Below are 24,734 nucleotides of genomic sequence, written 5' to 3'. Positions count from 1 at the left end.
GGCATGTAAAGATATCAGCATCTCAGGGTTATCAATCAAAACTTGTAATATTTTTTTAGAAAACCATGGTTAGTGACAACAGAACTTATTTAACACAGAGTCGGTAGAACAGCGTGCGTCCATTACATTTTCAAAATTAATAATGCTCTGAACGTTTTACTCTCGCAAGAAAGTTTCCAAACCACGAGGACAAGTTATTCTGGTAGTATTTTATCTCCGCCCCTGAGATGAAAACATCAGCCTGCGGGGAAGGAGGAAGAAAATATAGAAGCAGTGGAAGGAAATACGAGGTGATAAGGAAGCAAAAATTATCGTTATTATTGTAACGTTCCAGTAGTTTTCATTATAAAGCTGGTGGGTCTCAATAATCCTCATTTTCTGCTTCCTGCCCTGAGGCACATACGTGTCTGTTGTTCTACTCAGCTGCATAATCACAATCACACACCATGGCATGAACCAACGACGTAGAAGAAACATTTACTACGCTGATCATATATTTCCAACTTTTATGGCATTATTACTTTCATTATTGTGTCAACAAAATCTATCCACTGAAACATATTCTGAGCTTGTTGAATCCAGTCCAAAAATTTAATTATTATTTCTCCAAACTTCATTTTAATAGAATATCTCAGATTAATCTCAGATTAAGATTTCCAAGCAAACGGTTTCCTATAGTTCCCCGACCAAAATTCTGTTTACCCCCATGGACAACAATAAGAAATAATTTTACAAATGATGTCGATCAGGCATAAAATTATAATACTGCTGCATTGCTATTATGCTATAGAATATCCATGATCTAAAACATAGTTTCGGCTTTATTGTCTTCTTAAGAGTTAAGCTATCTTTACAATGAGAGGCATTTTTATATTTATTTTAGATGTTGCGAGTGTGGTCGTTATCGAACTCAGAACTCTTTTATGAGTAATCTTACAAACGATCAGAGTAATGGGTCGAGTGCGTTCGTCTGGAAGACATACAACCTAAACACAATGCAATGAATCAACCTGTCACATAACCTAAGAATCCTGGTTTTTAACATGTGGGTCGCAATCCCTAAGATTATACACAAGTATTCAGGAGGGAGGAAGAAAGAAATTTACACTAACGTCCATAAATGTTGTGTTTCAATGTCATCTTAATTTTATTTTCCAGTTTTTGCCCCAACATAATATATCGAATGTAAAAAAATAACTTAAGATCCTTAAATAAACCCCAGATATCCAAAGGACAGAAGGATAGGTTGAACTTGGCTCTTCACTGCATGAGCAAGACAAAGTACACAGCAAAGTCAATGAAGACTACTTAACGCCAATTGACTTAGCGACATTCAATGATACAGCCCACATCTTGTCCGTCTGTTTCGTTTTCAACTTGTGAAACAGAGATTAGACAGTTGAGGTGTGCGAGAAGAATTACGATAAAATTAAGCACGGCTCAGGCATTAAGTCACCAGGCACGTGCTGCGCCAAGGAATCCAAATTTACGACGAGTGTTACTTGTAATTCATGTCGTAAACACGGGTAACACTTCATTTTATTGTGTTTTCCTTCCCTGTGGGATCGTTTATAATGGGACTAATAGATAGTACTTTCATCGGTAAAGCGGTTTTATGCAATAAAGTCACGACAAAGAAATCAATATATATGACAGACATTTATAAAAATAGCTCAGAAATCCTTTGGAAATATTGCAAAGTTCACGAACTATGGACCGATGTTGAACCAGGGAAATATTTATAGCGAATTAGGAGAAGATTATATTTTGGGAATAAATCAATAATTAACCAGCTCCTTCGCATGGTATCTCCATTGAAAAACTTATACTTCAACTGGTAAAGGAAACTCCCACAATTATGGAGCCCTAATGTCCCTTACCTTGTCTATAGAGGCTAACCATTAGACATTGTTTTCAACTGATTGAATCCAAACCAAACTCACGCCCTATTTCTATAGAAGCCTAGGTGTCCCAAGTGGTAACTTCCGTTTAGGCTTTCCGATAAAAATTCTGTATGCATTTTAGTTCAGAACATATTAACTGCTCATGTTCTATGTAAATGCCTGCCAAAGTACATATGTATAACCTATAAAGTTATGTGCTTTATTTATGTGTGAAAATAAGTTGGCGCAGATTAAGGGTGTCTGAAGACAAATGGGAGAACATATTTTGATAAAGAAACAACGAACTGGGGAAAATTATGTAATGAAATGGTTCGTTTTTTGTATTCTTCATCAAATATTGTTGAGCCGATTATGTCTAAACGATGAAGAATGAGACGGCCAGAAAATGTAACGCACGTGATATAAATGAAGTAGCATGCAATATTTTCGTATTTCTTAATCTTTCCTGAGGTCATTGTTCTCAAGTCTCAATTCATCTTCTTTCATACGAAAGGTTGGAGATTCGTTTAAACTTATTTCATGCCCCAAAAATATAATCTATTTTCTTAGATTCAAATATCCACCTCGGAACGAAAGAGGTTTTAAACTTCATTGTGAATTTGCCCTTATAACTTCGTTTCTTTTAGATATAAATTTCCTCTTCAGCACATTTTTTAAAAACTCCTTCAGTCTCTGATTAACTCAGAAGAGAGAAGGAAACTTGTTTAAAAACTGACTGTCATATACTTTTCCCACCCATTTGTTCTTCAAGTATCTTGGAATCAAATACTCTAGTCAGAAACTTAGTTCTGATATACACAGATTCAATCCTTGTTCTTAAATAAAAAAATGTTTGCAATAAACAGGACACTAAACACAGTTTTCTGTGTTTGAGTCTGGAAAGCGTTATCGCGTTACAAGACTTCTCCTGTTTCCTTGTACAATTTACTCGGTATATTAATAGTCCCTTTGTCGGTGCAGAAGCTGCAAGCGATGCGTCGCTGTTTCAAGGAAATGTTAATTGGTGTCACGGCGTCTCCATGGGGACAGAAGCGACGTGGAAGATGCGTTGGAAAAATGGAAACGAGAGACGCGTGTAGGCCACTAATTTGCATGATATTGGAAACGTTGCCATCTTGTTTCCTTCACTAGCAGCACCTATCCTCCCAGGACAGCGTTTGCAGTGACATCTGTAATGTAATTTTGTAAACACTGTCTGTATGTTTCAGCTTCAGACCACTAAATGTGGCGAATATGATTTTGCTAATGTGTGTCTGTGTATTACAGAGGCGGTCATTGTTTAAAAAATACCTCTTAAAATTGATTATATTCTGTTTGCTCAAATATTCTTTACAAGTACAGGGTTATTCATAATTCCTTGACACATTACAAAAAATCGCTAGACCTGAATGGTGCAATGGATGGTAACATAGGACATGCTGATAGAAAGAGAAACTCTCCGATTTTATTTTACATACCTCATAAATGCCCTATGTGTCCGCCCTTTGTGACGCGGCAGACGTCAAGCCGATAATCCATTTCCGCTCATACCCGCTGCAGCATGTCAAGATCGATTTGTCAGATAGCAGCGATGATTCGTCTTCGCAGCTCAGGCAGATCCAGTGCCAGAGGCGGTACAAAGACCTGGTCCTTAACTTACCCCCATAAGAAGAAATCACGCGGCGTCAGGTAAGGTGATCGGGGTGGCCAACGAAGTAGCGCATGGTTATTGAACATTTATAAGGTATGTAAAATAAACTTTGAGAGTTTCTCTTTCTATCGGCATGTCCGATGTTATCATCCATTGCACCACTGAAGTCTAGCGAGTTTTTGTAATGTGTCAGGGAACTATGAATAACCCTGTATTTAACGAAAAACGGAAGTACCTTTACTCGGGAACCGGTCTAGTGCCCAGTCAGAGGCGAAGTCCCTATCTTAGGACCAAGGGCATGGTAATACACTGCTTGTTCAGGGCTATCTCACATATGTGGAGGAGATAGACGAGTATGGAGCAATGCAGGAAACATAATTAGCAAGTTGTTGGGAATAAAACTTCTTTAGCTCAATAGGAACACAATTTTTTACAGAATTATCTTTGCAGATTTCACTGAAAGCACAAAATTTAGAATATTTATTTCAGAATAAATTAAATGTGAAAAAAATTTCACGGCGTCTAAAACCAGATTTATGCCTTGCGCAACAACACAAAGCCGACCGCCCAACTTAAGACACCCGCCAAAAGCAGACTCCATCATAGGCGCTACCAAAGCCTCGATTGTACTTCTTACTACCATATTCTCCACAGTCAGAACTTAATTTAAATTCTTTCCCTTTTGCACCAACGGCGCACTCGTGCAGTCAAGCGTGACAAACATTGGTTATTTTATTAGTAGACTGAAGGGTTCGGCTCTTTTTCAGCAAACTATTTCATGTACGATTTGAGGTTTTCACAGCGGTGAGTATGAAGATTTCTGTCTTCTGGGTTGCTGCGCTGTGTAGTCTGGTAGATGTTTACCAACGTTTCGGAGATCATATTGCCTCCGTCATTAGGGCGATGAATGACCTCTGAAACGTTGGTAAACATCTACCAGACTACACAGCGCAACAACCCAGAAGGCAGAAATCTTCAAACTATTTCATATTCGGGAGGCTTCAGGAGCGAATTTCCTCTAAAAGAACGACTACCATGACTCATATTTTGAAGTATACTGCGCTTAAACAGGCAATGCGAGCTGCCATCCACAGCATTCTCAGGTCATCAATCACTATCACAATATCATTTAGCTCTATATGCTATAACCCTCGCAGACGGGTAAGCAAACTAAAGGTTTCAGGAACTCCGTATAAAAGTTTATGGCTAAAGCAGCAAAAATAACACACTTCATCACCTGGAATTTTATTCAAGCCACAAAATTTCGTTTTAGGTTAATTTGTAGTAATACTTCATATTCGTTCTATGGAAATAATTTCATAAACATTTCTATTAATCCTGTTCTTGTTATGTAGTATTTAGTATAATTTGGGTAATTTGTTAATAGTAAAGTCTTCTAAATGGAACTCTTCATCCTAAGAAATTAATTACACTACCGTCAGCGATGTCATTGCTGTGTACTGAGATACAGAAACACTTTGCTTTATAATTTCGTCTCTTTCCCCAAATCTCGCGCCGCCTACCCGAACTAGACTGCTGGAGTGTTGAATTACAAGGTGGCAACCTGGATAATTACGTGTTATATGGGAATTTGTAGAGAAATCTTGAATTCTATGACTTCATGATTGCATGTTGCAAAGGCGGAGAGATTCTCAAGTTTAACACACGACAAAGTCGAGAATCAGCAACGGATAAAGAGAAAGATTGAGTCTTGTGTTCGTTCTCTGTCGGATTTACAGTTCAACACCAAGGCTCCTTGTTCAGCCTTAAGGGGAACAACTTCTTCAGTGTTAAGCTAAGTAACAAAATTCCAGTCACAATACCTCAAGAGAACGGAAGATAATACTAAAATGTATATTAACTGAAGAAGATTAGCGTAGTTGGTTATATTTAACTGGTCCAGGATATGGCCCAATGGAGGTATTTCGTAAACTTCGTAATGAAATTTGTTTCCATCAAAATTTCTCGACCAGCTGAGTAACCATCAGCTGCTCATGGAATATCCTGCATCAACAAGTTACATAGTTAGCTACAACAGCAGTATATGAGTGCAATTAATGTCGAATAGTACAATAGATACTTTACAAATTCTTTAAGATTTCATTCCCTTGGTCTTCATATTCATTTATTGCAAATGCAAGTCTGCTGATTCCAAGAGTTTAAAATCTCGAAACTAGACGGAAATAAACTGTCAACTTCACGCTGCTACCGCTTTAATCCCAGATAGAGCATCCAGTGTCCACTGTATAGGAGACGGGGTGGTCCTAGAGCCCCTCTGAGCACAATGGTAGCGAACAAATCACCTGTCTCTGCTGCAAATCGAACCATAGTAGCCAGTTTGTAGCCAGTCTGATTATCTTTGGTCGCGACGCTATTTTATGTTCCCTCAAATCAGCTGCAGGCGTTGTCAGACTGAATACAGCAACTGATCTACAGTCACACGTTTACCTCGCCCAATGCCATTTGCTCTGCTTGCGATTGAATCACCTAACACCAGAAACCACGGATAGACACTGGCATCTACTCTATCCGCTATAAGTTTGCAACTGCACGCTTCGACGTTCGTAGTTCAAATAATGAGCTCACAACAGCACTACATTCTTACGACAGACCTGGGGCTTCCTATGTCACACTCAGGCTACGGATTGTTAAATCGCAGTGTTGGCATAGATATAATGGATGGATGAAAGATTGTATAAATGATTGATTCCTCGGTCATTTCACAACAGTGTTTCAACCGCAGTGGGTATAAACCACACATTCGTTATATATTAATTCGTTATACATTATAATGCACATTTCAAATTTTCTGCATAAAGTGTTCTTCTGGGAATACCTTTAAGTTCGCTTTCGGCTGCACATAAAATAAGTGCTACGGATAAAATTAAGCAAGTGCAACAGATTTTAAATTTTAATTGATAGACCTGACGATGATGGGATGAACATCGAAACATGTCGTCATTTAAAATGTAACAATATCAAATGAAGAAATGTTATAATTTTATGGGATAAAATTAAATTCGTCTCACAAGTTTTATTATAGAAACAACAAACACAAAAAAAAACATCACAATTCTTCCAAGCCTTTAAAACCAAGACACATCTGAATAAAATTCAAAAACTGAAGTCTAGCTTCTAAGAAAATACAACATACCCTTATCATAAATACCAGCTGGTTAATATTGTTTAAATATATAATAGATCTTTATTCTGATGATCATATAAACGCGAAAATAAAATGTGTGGTCAAAATTAAAAGTTACTGACTATTAAAACAAGTGGTACATATGATTACCACCGGGTTTGAAATAGTTGAATAATTTACGTTTTTAAGATAGGCAAACACATTGACAGATTTACATTTAAACCTACAAGTAAATGTAACCTGTATGCAAATGTATTTCTGCTGTTCTGCTTGTCTACAGCATTTTATTACACATCTACTTCCATATAACCTGTATCTATTACAAAACAGTCATGGCCGTATCAGTCCGTGTTATTCTATGTCATATAAATAGGACAAACGCAAACATCAGCATGGAATTTCTAATTACACAGCATGATATTTCTGAGAATAAATGACAGATGTGATTAGCTAACCCCACAATGCACGCTCTTCATTAAGCAGATGCTAGTTATTTCGCTGATCACAAAATACAGTCTAAATTTTCGTCACCGTGTTCATAACACCTATTTTTAACTGCTTCCCGCGGTCCAGTGGTTATCATTCAGCCATCGCATTTGGATTATACCAGGTTGAATTCCAGACTAAAACTGATTGGTTTGACTGAGGTTCTTCGTGGTTACTCTTATAACATTTGAGATATTGTGCGTTGTGTAAATATATTTTAAACTGTAGTTGTTCACGGTCTTCAAAAAGATTATTAAGAAAGGAACTGTCATCCTGAGCTATCTCTAAGTAGTCCATAATATGAGCACCTGTTTTTCCACTAAAATATTCTTTTATTTCCGTCTACCACTACGTCTTCGATTCCTCATGGTCTCCTACTTCCAGGTGTACTAACGAAATTGCACAAATCTTATTAGTCTTGTGTACTATGTGGTGTCTTATTTATTCTTATTCTTCTTGTTTGTTTTTTGTTTGCTTTTAACCCAGACGATATTTAATTAGAGACAGAAGTTCGTAATCTCCTCAATGCCTGTGCAATTTATAATACTCGTCTAAAACACATATTACCCAGAAGTCTCCTCAGAATTTTTATAAACAGCTCATCTATATTTCTACAAGCATCTAAAACAATAGATAACACTGACGAAGGTCGAAGTGTACTAGATATATTTCATGCTTTTAATTAGGGCACCTAAAGTTGGAGTCTCGGCCCTGAGTGTTGTATCCTCGACTCCCGACTGAAGCCTTATACGAGGTGCGATCGGAAAGTTTTAAGACTGCGCCTATAAAAACCCGTACACTTATCTCAGGTATTAAATTCATCCATCACCCTCGAAGTAGTTCCCCTGGGAGTGAACACAACGATCCCAGCGCCGCTGCCAAGCCTGGAAGCATCCCTGGAAATCTTTCTTTGTCAGCCTGTCAAGCACATCTGCGATTCTGCCTGAATCTCTTCTATCGTCTCAAATCTCCTTCCCTTTAGCTGAATTTTCATCTTTGGGAAGAGGAAGAAGTCACACGGCGAATAAGGAGGGTGCGGGATGACGGTCATGGTGTTTGAGGCCAAAAACTGCCGAACTTTGAGGGCGGTGTGCGCTGGCGAGTTGTCATGATGCGTCGCATGTGGAGTTCTTCCTTTAGAATCAACTGACAGGTCCCATAGCCTATCTCAACAATGTCGCACTAGTCGTTGATGGTACGACGTCGATCTTCGTGAATGGCCTGCCGAATCTTCATAACATTTTCGGGCGTTGTGCTCGAAGATGGTCGTCCAGAACGCTCGTCATCATCGACAGAGGTTCGGCCATTTTTAAAACGTGAATGCCACACAAAAGTTTGTGCACGACCCATTGCGGACTCCCCAAATGCTTGCTTTAGCATTTCATAGGTTTCCGTAGCCGTTTAGGCGAATCTTTGGCAAAATGTGATGCACACGCCATTCCGAAATCGCAGGAGGGTCGGTGTAATGCACTACCAAAACGCCTGTAACTAAGAAACAAATGCTAATTCGATGATGCCGGCTGGCACACTGATTCATTATGAATGTAGGCCGCACCCCATAAAGGCAAAAGCTCGTACTACATCCGGTTCGCCCGCTATTGACACAGTCTAGAAACTTTCCGATCGCACCTCGTAGTGTCGTATCGTTGATGTGCACACTGCTTCGAACCACGGATGACGAGCCTGGGCTGGTCCAGTGTTAGGGACTGCGAGTTATCGTGTTATAGTAGCAGCAAGTACAAGAGAATTTTGATCAAAAAACAGCTTATCACTGTTGAAGTAACAACAAAGATCAGACCCAGAGAGGGACACGTCTGTGCTCAAGACTACCCACGAACTTCGGTAGGTCGATTTGCTGTAGTAATTGTCCGTATCAGCAAATGAATCTGCCATTGGAATATTAATTACTTTGACAAATACAAGTTTCATCTTTATTCTCGGTTGTTGATTTTACTTGCATCAATGGCGTTTGCGATAATAAATGTGCTAACTCTTACACACTGTTTGACTAATACCAACAATGCTTCTAGTAACACGAGGTCGCCTGCACTGAGTCAGGTTTCATTCAGTCTACCCAGAAGAATTGTACGACAGGAACTTAAAGGAAGTCACGACAATTTCCTCCCACGTTATTCCCTCTCATAATTATCCATAATTCGATGAAGTGGCAAGGCGTTGTTAAACAAACGAAGGCGTGAAATTGTAGATGAGACCTGTAGGTGCTGAAGTTAATTAACTTCTCATTAAGGGGGCTGGTAATTGCATGTCTTTTACTGGCATGGTCTCAGTTTGTCGCTCAGTGCCGAGTCAACCCTCTCACGTCATTCAAGAAATCAGAACTTGAGATTGCATTACAACACGGTTGAAATACTCGCATGGGAAATCTACGGAAATGCCTGAATGGGTTAAATAAGTCTCTATCGGGTGGGCAAGAGGCTGTTTTCCGAAGTGACTGTAATCCTTTAAAGCCAATGGTAACTACACATTCCACATGCTTTAAGAATCAGCAAATCTTCATTTTTATTCATAGGTTCCATATGATTTTCACTACAAACAGGAATTATTTCTTCGAAAAAATCCCGAAATATTTATACGAGCTTGGGCTTCAAAGGATTAAAGCAATTGTAATGTTAAAAAATCTGCGACAACCGAAAATTATGGACGCGAGGGAAGCAATAACTCATTAAAGAAGCAGTTGCTATTAGACTGTAACAAATTGGTTCCCACGTCTTTAACGGGGGTTAGCACTTTTTGTGCAATATTGACCTGAAATTCTTAGACCAAAGACGGAAGAAACTGTAGAGAACAGTGAACTTTTGCTACCAGGTGGGTAAGAAAGTGGATCACATTCACGCAATTCCTGTGTTGACTTAAAAACCTAACCTAACCGAAAACGAAGTCAATTGCTCGATGCATAAGAAGCTAGTCTCCATCTCATTCCACTGTCATCTCTCGATTACACTTAGAACTACAATTATACAGATAAAGAGGGCAGAAACGTCACTTCTTTTTATTGGCTTTCACTTTTTATTTCTCTCATATGACGTGTGTCTTAATGCTTCCTTTTTTGTGACATTTCGAAATTCCTCTTTCATGTAATATACAAAGTAACCCTATGATGCAGAGTGTTCCTTGAGAAGGTAACAACTAATGAGTTGGTAAAGAACTCTTCTTCCCTTACACAACTAGAAGGTTCATTGCCATGTTCATACAAGCTCATTATTGGAACCTTTTCTGAGTTAGTCCCACCAAATTCCATTCCCTTCTCGAACACGCATTTTAATACAATCCTATGTGCTTTCTTTTGTTTGAGGATTTTCGGCCAAACGTTTTCCCGCATTTGTCTTTCACGAGTTCTGCATGCACTACCACCACGTGATCCTCTTTCACTTCATCACCCCAATGATATTAGGCGAAGTGTGCATACGAAGAAGCTCTTCAACGTGAATTTGTATCCATTGCTTTGCTACTTTCTCCACCGTAAGGAATAAGAATTTCCTCAGAACTTTGTTCACAAAGTAAGGTGGCAATATATTTCACACACAGAACAGAAAAAGTTATTATTCCATCTATTCATCTTTATACACGGTATTTACTTCTATGTACCCGAGACAAACCTTGCCCCTGAGGTACATAGTGCAGCAGCTATTTTCGAAATACATTTTGTTTTTAATACATGTTACATGTATTATATAATGTTAGTGTTAGAGATGACTACAACTTTTACGACAGCGTCTTTCGAATGACGTATGAAGATCCTAAAATGGCAGTTTTCTGAAGTTCCCTGATGTCATGTTCGCTCGGGATGCTGGCCAAATATTTTCTGAGTGGCTTCGAGACAGTTCCAGTTCTTCCTATAATTATTTTATTATTATTATTTGTTTTTATAATTCAAACTTCAAGACATCGGGTAAATTTGAGACCAGTGCGAAGAGAAATTTCATTTTCCGGCATAAACTCTCTTAACGGTTTGAATCATCACTGTAGTAATTGAAATATCATTATAAATACTAGTACAACGCCCCGAGTTAAAAGCCTTTTCAGAATCAAACGGCATTCACACAATCTGTATAAACTTCAGACCAGCATTCTCACATTTAATATGTGTAGGCGATAATGCACGCATGGGACTGTTTATACCATAACCCTCCTCCCCTAGCGAGGCAAGATAATGATTTTTTGGTTCTTGTTACGAGCCAGCCTTGGTGCCATGAACGTTGCTCTCCTCGGCGATAACAACGGGTAATGGCGTAACGTATCAATTCATTAATGCAGACCAACATTGGAAGGAGAGACGAGCTCAGTGGCAAACTGGTAGGTAAAAATAGTCCATAACGGTGGAAAGTATCAGTTCATTAAATGCAAAGAAGTGCTGGTGGGAGAGAGAAATTCAGTGGTGAATTTGTTAAGTGAAAACACTACCTACTGACATAATCAGTGCCAACCAACATGAAGGGAAAAGACGGAATCAGGGGAGAACTAGTGAATGATGCAATGTTGAGGTAGGACTCGGTTTACGCCGCTTCAATTTACGCCCGCTTCACTTTTGCGCCTCTCACAGATCACGATTGGAGGGGGTGATGAGTCATGACTCAGCCCGACCTCCTAGACACAGATGGTCCCGACATTATAATAAAACTATAATACTAAATTATAAACTACGACCTAAAATTTAAATAATTAAACAAAAAACGGAATATAAAATGCGACAAGAAAAAGCAAATTACATTGAGGAATTGATACAGTTCTACAGCCATACTATAACTTATCAGAAACAAAGAAAACCAAACAGACATCTATTCTATCGTTTTTAAAGCAGTAAATGTTATTTATTTTTCTTAAACATTGTTATCTTAAACATTATATAATTTTCAATACGTAAATTTCACAAAATAAAACATTCTTCAAGTATTTTGTGTTGATTACTGAAAATCTTGGAACGGAACCTAATGTATTTACATATGTTCACATTATAATTTTGCTTCAATTTACGCCGCTTCATTTTACGCCGGAAATATCAGGAACCTAACCCCGGCGTAAACAGAGGCCTACCTGTATTGTGTTAATGTATTAGTGTAAACCAGCTATGGTTAAAAATATTTATTAAGTGGAGAAAACTGTATTTAGAAACGCCCTGCAATAATATAACGTATCAGTTTTTTTTGAAGCTGATCGGCATTGGTGGAATAAACGGATTCAGTTGTGAATCGGTAAACGAAGACACCTCTTAATGGTGTAATGTATCAATTTATTAATGCAAATCAACAAGAGACGTAAAACGACATTCAGCGTTGAATTGATAGTAATTTATTTAGGCCTACGTCCTTTGTAATAACAACCGGAGTTAAAGGCATTTTCAACCAGATGCGATATTCGTGTCGCGGCATACAGCCCCCGATGTAGAAGCTCAATGTTTGCGCGCCTACACGTCGCCCACGAGGCGTCAATCTGCTAATTGCATGGCGGCGCAGCGTCGTGCCTTACAGTGCTCCCAGGAAATCAGTCACTCTTTCGTAAAGATAAAAATCATACAAAAACAGCATCATTATTCATATTTTCTGACACTATAACGTGTTTCGTATGTTCGAGTCCACAGAGCTGACGAGTAAATTGGGCCACTGGGCATAACAAAGTGGAAATAACGTAAACACTAAATAAATTACACGAGGAACTTTACAATATGTGATTTCCAATAAAAATCATCTAAATGAGAAAATAAGCAGGGAGTTTAGCATGGTGGTGGATAAGAAAACGTACACAATTATAAAGTTTTAGTCGAAATACCTTAATGACAGAGGAAACTTGGAGACATATAAACCAAAACATAATATGAAAACAAAGCTTAGAGAAACTGAATGTTAGGATGTTCAGTTGATTAAACTGACTTAGGATGGGGGTACAATTTATTGCGTTTGTGAATACGATAATAAAACTTCCAAGGAATTGTTTTGACCATCCGAACGAATACAGGCATACCTCGTTTTATTTCGCTTCTCTTTACTGATCTACGCATATATTGCGTTTTTTACAAATTGAAGGTTTGTGGCAACCCTGCGTCGAGCAAGTCCATCGGCGCCATTTTTCCAACATCATGTGCTCACTTCGTGTCTCTGTGTCACATTTTGATAATTCTGGCAATGTTTTCGCATTGTTTTGTTATACATAATGCTATTGCACACTTAATAGACTACAGTATAGTCTAAACATAACTTTTCGAATTTTTTGGTTTCCCAGTGCATATAAAAGTTATGTTTATGTTACTCGCTTTATTGCGGTGGTCTGGAACCGAACCCGCAATATCTCCGAGGTATTCCTGTATCATCTTCTCAAGGTAGATTCTACTCAAGGGGGTCTCAATATGTTACACACCTGGGGCCACATCCACTCTTCCATATCGATTCACGAACCGCAGGATTGTACATGAATATAATTTATAGGACTGCAAGACAATTTATTTAAAACGGTACTAAATTTGGTCAGCAAAAACAGGTTCGCAAATTATTCAGTTGTTTTCTTTCAGAACAACACAATGTTACACAAAACATGTCGGTGGGTTACAAGCGGCTAGCGTCCACATCGTCCAAAATTCATAATCATGGCAGGTTGACTGTATCTCTTTCGTTGTTCAATAGATAAATAACATTCCAGACACGAAAAACCCTTACGCCACTGCTGAATCGACTTATCATCATTACATAATTAACCGAACAGACCCAATGTTGAGGTACTGGGTCCGGTGGAGGGATTTGGTTAATTCGGTGATGAACCTTTGGGTTCCGTAAGCCATCTCGTTAGTTAGTTATATTCAGATACTAAAAAAAAAATCCGTTACGCCACTGCTGCACTCTGTCAGATATTCCTGAAAGATATAACAGTAGTACCGCCTCCAAGCGGGAACGTGACGAAACGTTAATTCCACGTCATAATGCCCCACACCTTGCTTGTACTTGGTGGTGGGGAAAAGGAGAGGTGAGATTACAGACGCCTTTATTACAATGTATAGGCTATAAAATGTGATTTTACACACTTTGTTTTGTGTCTTCTGTCAACTCTATTACAGCACAGACAATGTTCCATTCTAAAGTTTAATGACAAAGGTGTGCTAGTATTATTACATTGTATTTGTAAATTATCAACTGCATTTCAAATAATACAGAACTTCTAAACGTTACAAGGTTTGTACAAAAGCTCTGTTTCCGCATTCAGGTAGAAACACAGGTAGTGACAAGGCACTACATTAGGCCCATTAGACAAAGATTCATTGCGTGTCACCTGAAAGCGACAATTAGATGCAGCAAGTGTTATATAAACATATTAGGTTCTGGATTTTCAATGTTTATTACAACTTGAATCACATGTAATGGATAATGTCATGATCTCTTCGTATCTTAAGCTCCACAGATTATTTTAAAGCCATAAGCCTTAACATATCTTATAAAGATTAAGTTCTGTGAGTACTTCCTGCCTTTCGTCTTTAAAAATGCTTCCATACCAAACAACGTGGTATTAAATCGCAGGCCCATTTGATAATTGGGAGGTCCTGAGTTCGAGTGTCGACTCAGAGACCGGATATCCTAACACTTTTCGTGGTTTGACACAAAAGTACTTTAAAAGGGGTCACGAACAGTTCCTTCCACATCCATTTTAATTAATTAATCTATCATCATACTGTGCAGGATTTGAGGTTTACACGGCAGTGACTCTGAAGATGGCTGTCCTTTGGGTTGTTGCAGCAAGGACCTCTGAAACGTCTGTAAACTTCTACCAGACTTCACGGCGTAACAACCCATAAGACAGCCATCTTCTTGCCATCGTACTATTGACGCTACATAAAATATGTAATTGAAAGCCGTTTGAATAATCCACTAACTACTCGTAATTAAAGCATGTAACCATTCTCTCGCCCATTTTACTGTGTGCATCGCCTCTTGGGTTGACAACACTGTTGCAACGTCCACGGAGCTATGGTAATTCGACTAAAAGTATGTATACATCTTTTTCATTTTTCCATGTGCAACACCTTCGAACCACTTGGATTTCTGTCTTTCCTGCATCCTATAACATCGTACATTGGAACGAGCTACGCTTTCGGCACATCACTCCTTGAAGCAAAAACGTTCCGACAGAACAGAGAGCTTTTAATTATGTCGATTCGAAACGAGACCGTCGCAATTAAATAATCAGAATAAAAAGCCCCCAAGTCGCGAAAATAATTATTCTACCGAGCCCTCGCTCGTCACTAATTTGGGACGCGTTCAGTGTTAATTTTGTCTCACAAGTTCAGAACACGCTGAAACTTCTCGATACAGGCAACTGCTACATCTAGTTAACTACACAGAGCAGAATCTTTTTTCGAAAGTTGGCGGCTGCTCAACTGGTCAAAATAATCTTTGCTTTAATGGATCTGTGAATTACAAAGATCCATTAGTAGCCCCTGTCCTGTGCCAGATAAATCTAGTTCACACCATCACATACTACTACTCTAAGTTTAATTTTAATATTTAACTTTTATCTCCGAGTAATTTCTTCCTTTGAGATATTACGACCAAAACTGTGTATGGTTTTCAACAGGCAAAAATAAGTTACATTTAAATATTTCTGTTTCTATATAATAAAATAAAGCTGTCCTACGAACTGCACAAAGCACCACGTCCAGTAGGCGTACGCTTCCCATAATTCCCAGTGGGTCCCATAAGCAATAAACGCAGAAACCGCTGGGCCAAAGCCGTGTCTGCGAAACTTGAAGCTGCTGCAATACGCCAAGTATGAACAGACAGACAAGCGATATGACATCAGCGTTAATAGTGGCCGGATGACAAACCGCGTGTTGGAAGACAGCTGAATCGTATCGCAGACTCACAGAGAGACAGAGAGATTATGACGCGAGAGAATTGAAAATTCCGCTCCAAACCTCACGTTTCACATTTTGATTTTGAGCCCCATTCACACAGAGTCGAGCTGTTAGAAGGTTATTTGGGTTAACTGAATTGACAACTGGAGATGTTACTCTTTCTACTGAAGGCTACGGTGTTGCGTGCACTTTGATGTAGCGAAGATCAGAAAGAATATGTCGTGGATGTACATAATTCTACGTAATATTTATTATAAATTAAGATGGCTGTCTTCTGAATTATCGCGCCTTCCGTTCTGGTAGAAGTTTGCCGATGTTTTAGAGGTGTTTGATGCCTTCACCATGACGACGAAGAAGGCTTCTGAAACGTTAGCAAACTTCTGCTAAATTATATGACCCTGCAAACCAGAAGAGCCATCTCAATAACACGTAGTTTATAAATACAAAGACAAGGGCGCTGTTCATTCTAAATTTTGTAAAAATACGTAGTTTAGTTCTATAATACTGATGCTAGGCTTGTCCTAAGACAAGCAGATTGGCGTGTAAAAAAATCTGGAACACTTAATAAAAGGGTGATATGAAAATTACTGATTTGAACTAGTGAGAGATAAATTCCTCACGGCGATGCGTGAAAACAAATTTACGTACATAAAGCGGGTTTCTTTATATTCCATATCATCCTGTCAGTCTATGTGTGCATAAGGGTGAATATCCTATAGCAAAAACACGGTTCATGTTTCCGAATGAGCGAGCCAGTTTTCGAACGCATCCGATCACGAGCGGACGTAAGGTCGAGTTTCGTCTTTTCACGTCACGGGGTTTTTGCATAAGAGTTCTAGAGTTCTGTCATGCCAACTTCTGCCCTGCGTCTTGCATGATAGATGTTCCTGTTTCTGCTTACACCGCAGAAACTACATGATGCATGAATTTCTGTTAGAGACTCGACTTTAAACGATATGTTCAGTTCGTCCTCTCAATATAAACTTTCATAACTCTTGTTAACAACAATAATATTGCTGTTATTATCTACAACACGAAATAATGAAATTACAAACTGAATGGCATATACGTAATAAATACTTGCACATACTGATGTCAATTTCATTGCGTAGAGTAGAAATATCACAAAATTAACAAAAATTGTTTTCCAAAGCGGCGAATAAATTGGTGGTAGAGGTAACATTAGATATGAAAATGACACAAAGGCAAAAATATAATGACGTTGTAATATAACATGATATAATTAATCATTATAGAATATAGGGACGGGGGGTGTAGTGGATGGAACACGCTGAAGATCGTGTTCATTAGTGGACTTTTCTATTAGCGGTGTTGAACCCTTGTATTCTATTATTTGACGTACATTTCCGTTACTACTATTCCTCCTTTCTTTTCCATTATTTCCTATTTTCTAACGTTCTATTCTCAACCGCAGTCTCTGTAGCTTGGTTTTGTTTTTGGACAAGTCTTCATCACGCTTTTAAAGCCAATTGGTAAATATACGTAAAGTCTTCTTTATCATTCAGTTAAGCTGCATTTTTTAATTTATGGGTTTCGTATAATTCTCATTGTAAAATGGGATTATTTTCTTAAACAGCATTAACTAGTTGATCTTTGCAATGTTGAAGTGTGGTGTGTCCTTTGCGGTACAGGCTGTACTTCCAAATATTATTTAGACGAGCTTCGGCTTCAGAAGGTTAAATTAAAATTTATGTTTTGTGTGGATGACGTGAACGCTTTACCTCGGTTCCGTAACAGACAAATTCAGGCTGAGTTCGCCGTGATGACGCGGCAACTTCTCCGACACATTCGTCTTGCTGGTTGCACATGCGAACAATCTCTCAGAACTTACACGCGACTGGTCAGGCATTTCGCCGGTACCAGAGCAAAGGCGCATGAGCCATTTTAGAAAACGAAAAACAATTTTCAGAAAAGTTCTCAGTTTTATTTTATTTTAGAAAAATTATACAGATATGACTACTTAATGCTGAAGTGACAGTTAAACTTTTTGCAAGTGTTACATAAAATACAGACTCTAAAGCAGCAATCGTATGTGGACTGTAATTTTTGGACTTACGCCCTTTTATCCTGAAACGACGATTTCATAACCGCGTCTGCAGACATTACACAGACCATAAACAGCGCCACGCAATGAATGCATTTTAAAGACGTCCACAAAACTAAGTCGTAGAGATCACAACAACGAAAAATAGTGAGATCATACTTTTGCCTCTCCCACTTAATTTTCTTAAGTTTATCACCTTCATAATATTTGGTGAAGATTAAAAATTATTAAGCTCCTCATTACAGCCTGCAATTATACCATCCTTCTAATCATTGAAGATTAAAAGCGTCCTTAACTGAACCATAACTCATCCGTCTTCGTGCATGGGAGACATGAGAAATTTGTACACTGTTTTAGTCAAAAAACCCGAAGGAAAAGGACCACTTAGGAAAAATATCTAAGCACATTTTGGGGGGAGGGAGAAATATAAAATATATTTCACTGCAATAGGATGTGAGGAGTGGAAATAATTAATGTGATTAAAGACAAAGAAAAGTGATGGATTCCTGTGACCATGTAATGAACTATCGGGATATGGTAAAATAGTGGAAAAATCACCTACAATTTCAATAATTTTAGCAGCTCTCCAGACGGACCTAACCCGAAATATCCAGAATACGATACAGGAGTCATAACATTTCATTTCAACATAGAAATATTTTGACTCCCAAAACCTTTCGAACTTCATGCAAGTACGACTATCATTTGACCTATATTTTCGTATCTCAATATTAAAACGTACTACTAGTAGTATTCCTCAGTTACTCCGGGCAAATAATAAGATTGTACAGTCAGGTTATATAGCGGCTGTGCTGGAGCCACGGCCTCTCTGCTATGCCCGATCACTGAGTTGGTTCCCGCGTTACATAATCCTAGCGGAACAGCGGCCACATATCCTCAATCTGTTTTAAAATTGGGCACGACTACTTCTTTTCCAGTCCCTCTGAATTCACCATTCGTAATTACTGACTTCATTCCATAGACCAAGGTGTTCAGTGTGCCTTAAAATGCGATCGGGCTTCACCAAAGACTGCAGTAGAAATATCTACTACGGTTAAGATCGGTGGATGCACGGAGAGAGACGTGTATTTCACAACGCCGTGACCTGACCTCACAATTCTCCCCAAAGTTCTGCCTCATATCATCGCAAGCATCAGAGTCCTCTGTCCTGTGTCGACAACGTCGAAACGTTAGTGCCATGTGCTTGACACTTTCTTGAAACAGTTCTACATAAGCATTCTTATTCCTCGATGGTGTGAGATTATTTAGGTGGGGTGGAATATGTACAAAAACAGCTTAATTGTGACCAATAACTTGTTAATTTTTTTATTTAAATTCCGTTTATTTTCTATGCAATTTAAATCATAAAGAATGAGTCTTTTTTGGGGGGGGGTACCTCAGAGCTTACTCAGCATACGGTAATTAATCAGATAATTATATAATAGGTATTCAGTTAATTAGTGAGTTTGTATGAAGTATTTATTCTTATGTTTCAGGCGCATTTCTTATTTAAATAAAAACATCCGATGTTTCGTAAAATAACAGAGTTGTCATCTTCATAAATCAGAGACATGCGTAAGCCCAAAAAAAAGTTTATGTATCAACATCTGGATAACCGAGATTCGATTCTCGACGGTGACATGGTGTCCAGACCGGCTCTGGAGACTATTCAACCTGTCATCCAGCGGAGCTCCTTCCCCAGGGCAAAGCGGCCGGAGTGTGAAGGTGGCCACTTACCTGCACTTAGAGCCAATGTAATGCACCGATTTACTATGAATTTCATGGAGTGGTGTTTAACTGATCACCGGGACAGCTGTACACATCGATCGCTAATGTCTAAGATCAAAAAGACAGTCAGAATTAATTAAAAGATGTATGTGAATCATTTTGTCCACGCCGACTCTGGGGTCCATACAGCGTCTCATCTAGTGGGTTCCACTTTTTTCCTCAGTCATAACGCTCTCACCGACATATTGCAACACGTCTAACAAAGAGAAGTACATAATGCCAATATTGCGTTTTACACTATGAAACTCTTATTGATATAAATGAGAAAAGAGACGAGAAAATAAATAGAATTCTGTCCTTCCCCTTTGAATGAAATTTTAATATGCAGGGCACAGCAAACAACTGCTTTTTAATAAGGAAACACGAAAACGAAGTTTCCTGCGAATGGGCCAGAGAGAGTCTTCACGCTTCAGCCGATTTACCTCCAGGATAAGAATTAAACTCATTGCATCTGAGGCCGGGTGGTCACTGAAGCACATCTGGAAGCAGCAGATAAGAGGAAAATATCTGCCTCTGCCGGGAATCGAATGCTAGTTCTCTACTCCGAAGTAAACCATTCCGCCAGATGAAATACAATTTTCTTGGGAAGAATCGCAGTTTGTAATATCATATTATTTCTGAGTTCCAAGAAATGAACAGTTTTATGTGTGTCAGTTTTCCCTAGAATAGGTGCGATGTCAGCGTTACAAAGGACAAGACAGAACTGCGTGGGTAGATCGAAAAGGAAAAGAGGGGTGGAGCTGTCTTGTGCAACCTGTAATCCAGTAAACAGTCCCACCTGCTAGTCCCACACATCCAACTGCGCGCCCACGCCCAGTGCAGACAACACTAGGTTTCTAAATTTCCATGTAGGAGTATTCCAAGAATTTATTTCGTTGTTAACAACACACACTCGTGTAACTTGGCAAACGAATACGACTCCAGTTCATTGCTCTTTTTATAGACTAAATCCATCGTTTAGTATATTTAAACGTAGCCATGACGTTTCAGGGGCTAGCTCTGTCCCCGTGTTCAGGTGATCATTCAAAATTACCCTTTTAACAGACCCAAAATAGTAAAAATTACGATGATTATAACAAACAACAAGACATTACAGGGAATAAACGCGATGTTCTCTGAGCATTCGTCAAATAATCAATAAAATCTTTTCGGGCAATCAGCCGCATTAACTGGTTACCGTATTAAACCGACATTTCGGGAACCAACTCTGTCCCCATCATCCATCAGGGTTCTGATGTCACTGGATACCAAGGTAAACGTCGGTTTACTGTGGTAACCAGTTAATGCGGCTGATTGCCCGAGAAGATTTTATTGATTTTACTCGCCGCGAAAATCTCAAATCCTATATTCGTCAAATAAATTGACAATGCTTGAAAAAATCTATACAGCTCTTAACCAAAACTGATTTCGACACAAAATTATCAGTACTTTGTGAGATTTCAGATTATTCTGTATGAAGACTGCTGTCACGTGCGGTGTTGCGCCATGTTGCCTCATAGAAAATGACCTACGTTTCAGGGGTGCGATCGCCTTGATGATGGAGGCAGAGAGAACCTATGAAACGTCGGTTAATTTCAACAAGAGTACACAGCGCAAAATCCCGTAAGACAATGATCTTTGAGCTTACCGTAGCAGGCTACATAGTTGATTAATAGTTGATCAAAAGTTATCGATATTTACTAAATTAGATAAAACTTAAAGAAAGAACCACAGCTTATTACCCACACAACACAAAGAATACACGCTTTTAAATTTTAAAAACTCTGTAACTGAAGTCAGCGTTTTTCCAGCATAAAATCTGCTTTAGCAGTGGTTACAGACCACTTTTCATTTTAAAACAGCTCTGAAGACTTCATTTCCTCTAGTCTGCTTCTATTTAATTAATATTTATTAATGATACCCTGGTTGTCTTTTGAACTGCATCAAATTGTCGCACATCAATTATAATCAAGTATTGTTACTTTGGGGGAGAAGGTTAAGGGAAGACAGAATGTCTTCCTCGACAATTTACAGATGCCTTCTCTTTTATCCAGACAAATCATCTCTTTCTCTCATGTTTCCTGTCTTTATATCTATCTTTATATATCAGAAGCATCTTTCCTCTTTGATTAAAAGAATGGAAATAAAACGGAGTCTCCTTTTAAAACGTAAAAGAAAACTTCGAAGCCAGAATCCCGCGTTTCTTTAATTACATCATTACACGCGCGTGGCAAGGAGTTAAACGAGCTGTTAAAGGGGATACTGGAGTGCTCGTGTGTTGTAAATAAGCCTGCAAGACGTCTAAACGCAGCCACTGATTCTCAAAGAACTTTTATATTCATGCACAGTCTCGACTAAGAAAAATTAACATCCGGGCGAGAATCGACGAACTGTGTTAGCGCTAATCATGCGAGGATTACCTACGAGAAAATTATCCGCTATATCCGTTCGATAGGAGGCTGGATCGATACCACACCAAGGTTCTGCAACTGGCGAAGAGAAAAGTCCTTGCACCCGCAGGTAAATTAATCTTTTTTTCCACACTATGGTTAGTCACTAGACTAACTAAACAATTCCAGCTCCTAAAGTCTCCTCCTGGTTTGCAAGTTGATGACACTGGTCTAACTAGATTGACTTATGTAAGATTTGAGGTTTTCACAGCAGTGAGTATGAAGATTTATGGTTTGTTGCGCTGTGTAGTCTGGTCGATGTTTGCCAACGTTTCACAGGTCATACTGCGATGAATCACCCTGATGACGGAGGCAGTATGACCTCAGAAACGTTGGTAAACATCTACCAGACTACACAGCGTAACAACCCAGAAGACAGAAATCTTCTAGATTGAATTATTTTATTTAGCGTCAATATTTAGGTGAGGTTTGTGGGTACAGGTCACGCTGAAATTTGGTTAAAATACATGTTTTGATTTGTTGTCATTTTTATAAATCACTATTTCCAATTATTTACAAAAAATATGTTTGTTGAAGATTCGAAAGTCTATAAAAATCAAGATTACCACGCGATAATATAAATGTTGGTCGATTAGTGATCATGTGTGATCCATAGATTGGGTACTCTTAGACGATTTAAAGAAAATATGCTTTTAAAAGACTGCTATAGCTTTCCCTGTTTCCTTGGATAATTTTCTCGTTGAGTCATAAATAACAGAACAAATTGTTATGCCGAGTTGTTACCTGTTACAATACTGATATTTTTCCGGTACAAGGTCAATTATATAAGACTACACGTCAGTTGCTGAAAGTTTGGTCATGACTCAACTTCGTCCACACAGCTGCAGCGTCCGTAATCTGAGTACGACGTTTCAACATTCGTGCGCGCGAGGTCGCGTTTTCTTACAGCGATACAGAGAAATGGGCGGCCAGCCAGTCAGCTACGTTCACACTTACCTTGCTCCGAACACATGCAAAGGTCCTTTTCAGTTAAGACTCTTCTTCCAATAGTCTATCGATTAAAACAGTAACTACTGAGCTGTCGGCTCAGTCAGTATAGTGACTAGCTACGGGCTGGACGACCGGGATTCGATCCCCGACGGGGGCAGAGGATTTTTCCTCTAGCCTCTGCGTCCAGACCGGCTCTGGGGCCCACCCAGCCTCCTCTACAATGGGTACCGGGGTCCTTTCCCGGGGGTAAAGCCGGCCGGGGCGTGATGCTGACCACTCACCCCCATCTAGTGCCGAGGTCAAGAAAGAGAGGAGCTATACCTCCACTCACCCCAAACGCCTACATGGCGTATAGTGGGACAAACTTTACTTTACTTAATGAGCTGTCGTACTCACCTGCAATAAGAGAAATACACATGTTACAGACTAAACACACAAAAATTAATTCAAAGAATGTCGTATGTCATAAGCCTGTCTCCATAGAAACCTCAAAAGTAATACTTGCTTTATTTACTTTATTTATAAAGTTATAGCATAGTGAGTATCATTCTTGTTTACAATTTGCATAATATATTCCACGCATTTTAACATTTGCCTTAAATTTAAATATCCTTATTAAGCACATAAGAGAATAGTCTGTTAAAATGGTTATCAGACAAGATAGATGCATAAATTGTTGAACTAAAATAAAACAGATACTTCGGCTATAGTAGTTACAGAAATGGGAATCTTGAAATGATAAACAGCATTTTAAAAGGGAAACATAGCGCATGCGACAAAACTAAGACTTATGTATAAAGAAGCTCATTTAAAATGTAAAGTAAAAAAGCAGAGGGGGTTTATTCAAGATGGGCGTGTCCCCTGCATTGTAGATACTGGTACACTGCTTGAGAAAATCGGGCGGGATGCGAAATGAATAAATTAAGACGGAAGAGTAATAATAATGACCGGAAAATAAAGAATGGAGGCAGAAGAACAAGACAGAAAAAAGGGTTGCCATAAATTAATAAGGAGACGAGCGAAAAAAATTATAATGGGACTGAGAAGAAACGCTAGAGGAAGAACCATTCTTCTTCCAGGAAACTAAAACTACAACAGCTGGCGACATGTTCAGACAGCTCTTACTTATTCGTTCATTAATTTACTTCTCATTAATGATTTGTTATTTATGTAAACTCGTTCTAAGCCTGCACTTATTAAACTGTCATGGCCTATTTAATTACTACTTTAGAAGCACAGTTTTTAATTGCAAAACATCTCATAAAAACAGCAAAAACACTAGAGGAAGAACAGATCCGGCGACAATAATAAATACGAGGTGCGATCGAAAAGTTTACAGACTGTGTCAATAGAGGGCGAACCGGATGTAGTACGAGCTTCTGCCGCTAGGGGGTGCGGCCTACATTCATAGTGAATCAGTGTGCCAGCCGGCATCATCGAATTAGCATTTGTTTCTTAGTTACGGGCGTTTTGGTAGTGCATTAC

General features: G+C 38.8%; 1 protein-coding gene across 1 annotated transcript in view; it reads left to right on the top strand.

Moving 5' to 3' along the window:
* The window catches only part of LOC110835370 (inactive tyrosine-protein kinase Dnt), a 170,400-nt gene that overhangs the window by 40,458 nt on the left and 105,208 nt on the right, over nt 1-24,734 (top strand). The gene's annotated exons all lie outside the window — the stretch shown is intronic.

The sequence above is a fragment of the Zootermopsis nevadensis genome, unplaced genomic scaffold (assembly GCF_977971745.1).
Source record: "Zootermopsis nevadensis isolate Lab colony 2312 unplaced genomic scaffold, Znev_1.0 Znev_ptg000020l, whole genome shotgun sequence".
Classification (NCBI taxonomy): Eukaryota; Metazoa; Arthropoda; class Insecta; order Blattodea; family Termopsidae; genus Zootermopsis; species Zootermopsis nevadensis.
Note: the sequence above shows the minus strand (reverse complement) of the source record. Positions and strands in the feature narration are given on the sequence as shown.